Here is a 5247-nt window from a genome sequence, read left to right on the forward strand (position 1 = left end):
ATAAACCCTGTGCGCCCACGTCCAGCCTCTCACAGCCCCTGTTGGCCCTGCGCTGTCTGTCGGCTTGCCAGCCCTTCCCCATTAATCCACTGCAGCGTTCCATTTATGCGGAAACCATCCCACGGATGTGCTCGGGCAGGCGCTGGGGCATTTAAAACCCCCTGTAACACACACTTGTTCCCTTTAGACACACAGGCAAACACAAACAGATTCTTTGACACGCGCACGTGGATGAAGCTCACTCACATACAGTACATGTTTGCACTGCATGACATATACATGCACATGCAATCAGCACAGTGATGGAAAGCCTGCACTCACAATGTAGGAATGCATATTCACTGGTTGTCACAAACACAGACACACACACACACACACACACACACACACACACACACACACACACACACACACACACACACACACACACACACACACACACATACACATGCTGCACGGATGTACTGTATGTGTGCATGGACACACACACGTGCACGTGCGCGCACACACACACACACACACACACACACACACACACACACACACACACACACACACACACACACACACACACACACACACACACACACACACACACTGAAGTAGTCAATGGGAGATTTGTGCTTCTGCATTCAAATCCCTGTTATGCCTTATTTATACAGTTACCTAGTTAGCACCGACATTAGGTGATCTACAATCTGTGCTGCGACATGTGAGCTTGTATTGGCTATTTTAGACAACACCGGGTGCAACCATGTATAAATCACTCTTTATGCTGTAAAACATACACACGCGCGCGCACACACACACACACACACACACGCACACGCACACGCACACGCACACGCACACACACACACGCACACAGGCGCGCACACACGCACATCTAAAGACATACCCACATCCCATTCCATGATTGGCCTATGGCCTAAGGGCCACTGAGGGCAAATAACTAAAGCTATCTATGATGTTGACTAGACAGAATTTCTGTTCAAGTGTAAATCTTTTTGAAGTCCCTGGCCTGATGTAGATATAATTTACAGTTTGGAGCTGTGTAGTAATGTTTAAAGAAAACAAAGCTGTAGTGTAGTGTAACAACACAGTCCAATATTAGGCTGGTTAATCATACAGTTTTGATGCATGAGAACACCCATTTTAACAGGTGTCATTTTCCATTCTGTGGATAAAACCTGCTGACAGTAGGCCTTGATTCAATAAAACAATGATCTTGGATTATGTTCTAGTCTAGACACAACATTGGCAAATCTAAGCTGTTAGATTTGCCAATGAATTGTGCGTTGTTACTGTTGTTGTTGTTTTCAAAGATGTATTATCGGCATTAAATGCTTTATTCCAGAGGATGAAGGAAGAAAAAAAAAAGGACATCAAGAGCAGAGACATGCGATACAAGACAGTCAGATAACTCTGATCCTTCTTCTCACAACAATCCTAATCAGTGCACTACTTGGCTGAGCCACCATTGAATCAAATTGAAAGTCAACTTAAGTCAAAAGTCAGCTGTACTAGAAACGATAATCATGGCCATTAAGGAACTTCCCACAGTGCATCAGGGTGTGAACTAGAACTACTTCAGTATTAGGCATAGCTTCCTGATCAATAACACAGTTGAGAGAAGCTGGTATACTCACTCAAAGAAAAGTTGGCAACCCTCTTCTAGCAATGGTGCAATTGTGTTTGGACGCTGTAGGAAGACACAAAGTTGTATTATTGCTTTTTGTCTTGTTTTGTTATTTGTTTACTTTTTTTAAATTTCAGATTTGCAAACAATGACCTTGAGGTGGTTCATCACTCTGTGGATCTACAGGTATATCCACCTTGAGCCACCCCAAGTTGAGCCAATTAAAGAGAAAACAAGTTTTGTTTTCCCTTTGTTGTGTATATGACACAGACAAGACATATAATTAAGGCATAATCTATTTTATGTCATATAGGGTAGATCAATTGAGATATAAAAAGGCAAAAAAGGAAAGAAAAATAACTATGAAACAGAAATAATAAGGACAATATAGCTTCTCTCTCTGCATCTGGAGACAATTTATTGTATGTAATCTCAAAAGTGCCAAAAATAGAGCTGTGCTCTTTACGCTGTGCCACTTCAATCCATAAATCCATATTGGTCGTCTAGACCAGTGGACTCAAACTTTTTCATTTCAAGGACCCCCACGTTTACTATGTATTAGGCCACGGACCCCCGTAACTCTGACAGTGTCCATTTGGTTCCATTTGGACACTCTCTGAGTTAACAATCATTTAGCTGAGGACCCCCTGGACCCTGGGGGTCCCCGGACCCCACTTTGAGAACCACTGGTCTAGACTTGTCCGTAAACTATCCAATCATTTAGCCGAAAACCTACAATGGTGCATGTATAGCGTTACATAACTTTGGAAGTAATTGACACTTCACGTGCTGTAACAGTAACACTGTATCAAAGAGCGATAACATGAACATAATGCATGCAAATGGCAAACCATTAACCGCTATCGATTAGCTATAGTGGGTAAAACATTGGTCTGTTATAGCCTAGTTATAATAACAGCGTAACAGTTGATAAAGAAAGCATAAACGAAATGCTTAAATAGTATACGTTAAACCCAACGGCATTTCATGAATTTTGTTTTGGGTACATATACCCATTAAGGCATTATAGTGGCTATAATCTCATCAATACATGCTGCCCTAAGGCACGAATAGAAAACTACAGCAGATGTCGTTAATAAAACCTATAGATGATGACAATAAAGTAATGAGAAAGTTAAGAAAAATCTTCAGACTACAGTTCACTATCCACGATAACAATCCAATCCAGGAGAAGTCATCACAATACAAGCGTGCTGTAAACAGGCTTACCTGTTATGCGTCCAAAACTCGAGGTAAAATGTGGTGTGTGTGGAGAGTTGTGTGGATCGGATGTAAGCTTTTGAGACTAAAAGTGGTTGCATCAGCCCGTTTAAATAGTGATCTGTATCTGGGAGGGCTCAGGAATGCGGAACCGTGGCGTCCAGACGTAAGCATGGATGAAAATAATAAGAGGAGGGCTGGATATGAAAAAAGTTGTTTAGGCTCCGCCCCATGGCTGCCTAGCAACCGAGACAACACACAACATATTACTGAGAGGAAAGTTTCAGCTGTGGGATACAGACAGAGACCTGGCAAAATGTGTCTATGTGCTATAAACAAGCTTAATAAATAAAGTTATGGCTATAAACACACACACACACACACACACGCACGCATACACACACACACACACACACACACACACACACACACACACACACACACACACACACACACACACACACACACACACACACACAGTGGTGGAAGAAGTACTCAAATGTTTTACTTAAGTAAAGTATAAATACTGCAATGTAGAAATACTCTGTTACAAGTAAAAGTCAGGAATTAAAAATGTACTTGAGTAAAAGTACAAAAGTATATATACTTGAAGTACAAAAGTAAAAGTGCGTATGCAGAATGTCCCATTTCACAAGTTTTCAAATGAAAGATCTTTTGAAAATAGCAGATCTACAAGCTCACATTGCAACGCATTGTGAGCTTGTAGATCGGCTATTTTCAAATGGCCGAAAAGTATAGGTGTGTGTGCGTGCGTGTGTGCGTGCGTGCGTGCGTGCGTGTGTGTTTAGGAGGGAATATAGTTTATAGATGCTTTATAGTAAAATTAGCCTACTGATCCTATAAAATATTCTAAAAGTCAGATACATTGCACCTGTGTGTATATGTGTATAAGACCTGTCCCCATGTCACATGTTGCAGTTACAGTTTTAACCTAAAAACACATAGTGCATAGTAAAATATGGAAAGAGTCAAAACTGATGGGTCTATTTGGGTGCATATTACACTCAGAGAAAATAAATTTGTATGTTAGCTGTTTCAGTTACTTAACAGCTTGAGGAATTGGCATAATAGCCTACTGGCAAATGCCATTCAATGAAATATGCATACAGTCATGCTCATTAAACTGATTTATGCCAGTTTGTCTTGCTACAATGCATACAATCTCATTGCAACTATAACTTTAGCTGGAACAGGAAGTCTGATACCTAAATAATTCAAAAAGTGTAGGGTGTGCACCTAGCTTTGGTAGATTATATATATATAGGTTATATTATATAACTTTTCATTTCTTATTTACCACATCATCTCTCTGTCATATGTCACTTGATTCATAACAATAATTACAACAAAAGAGATGCGTATATTTCATATAAAAAATATTTTCTTGTCTTGGTGAGGCTTCCAGAAAATGATAAAATAGAAAGAAAGAAAAAATGATAACAGGGTTGTACAACCAACCCCACACCAAAATATATTCTTATAAGTAGGGAGACCCAGGCCACAACAATTCTTGGGGCTCAACCAAAGCATGTTCTAAAACCAACCAAAGCATGTTCTAAAATGCTGGGAACATCGCTCTAGTGAAATAGTTTTTTTCTTGAGTCACTTAACTAATTGTTGCTGTAATTTGTACAAAAAGACGTTTAGTTTCATTTGTGACACTTTTTATATTTGAGTTTCATCCCACTGAAACCTGGCACCTCTTCTAGGATCTAGATTCAGCCGTAAACCTCTGAGTTGAAGAGACAGCTTCATGTTGCCGTCACAATCATCCTACCTGGAACAAGCAGCTGTACTATCTGAGGCTCACCAAAATAACCCCTGATGCCTCATTTTATACTTTGGCGCACGATGGTGTCGCTTGCTGAAAATAACTGTTTTTTGATGAGTGACACAGTCGTGAGACAACAAATTAAGCTTTACTCTGATCCTTTTTATAGATTCTAATTTGGTTCCACTGTGATTTATGTCCAGCATTTGAGAGGATGGCAGGGGGGGGGGGTCATGCGTCACACAGTCTCTCTTTACATAGATGACAAGTCTCAGGAAGGCATTTCTTGACCGGAGAGGGGATAAAAGCAGAACTGTAGCAGCAAATGGACATATTTCACAAAAAAGGAAGGTTTTTGACCATGCATACTTTGGAGATGCAGACAAAATCCCCCTGTCTCACCATTTACCCGTCGAGTTAAAGGCATACAGCAGAGATGTCACTCAGTACATGAACACACATGGTGCAGGCCCGCCTGGCACTTTCAACCTTATTGAGGGAACTGCACCAGCCAAGAACAATAAGCCTCAGTAATGACATTGCAGTGAAAATATACCAGTCTGGCTATGCAGTTCAAATATGTAGAGCTTATTAA

At 40.6% G+C, this 5247-nt stretch overlaps 1 protein-coding gene across 1 annotated transcript in view; it reads right to left on the reverse strand.

Annotated features, from left to right (window-relative positions):
* The window catches only part of LOC311063484 (jun dimerization protein 2-like), an 18271-nt gene extending 15287 nt beyond the window's left edge, over positions 1–2984 (reverse strand). Inside the window, exons 1-2 of the mRNA XM_084082958.1 lie at positions 2870–2984; positions 1650–1702 (exon numbers count right to left, since the gene is read on the reverse strand). The gene's annotated coding sequence lies outside the window, so the exon portion shown is untranslated. The remainder of the gene's footprint in view (positions 1–1649; positions 1703–2869) is intronic.
* Positions 2985–5247: the final 2263 nt, after the last annotated feature.

This window comes from Gymnoscopelus microlampas, assembly GCF_963454915.1.
Source record: "Gymnoscopelus microlampas genome assembly, chromosome: 16".
NCBI lineage: Eukaryota > Metazoa > Chordata > Actinopteri > Myctophiformes > Myctophidae > Gymnoscopelus > Gymnoscopelus microlampas.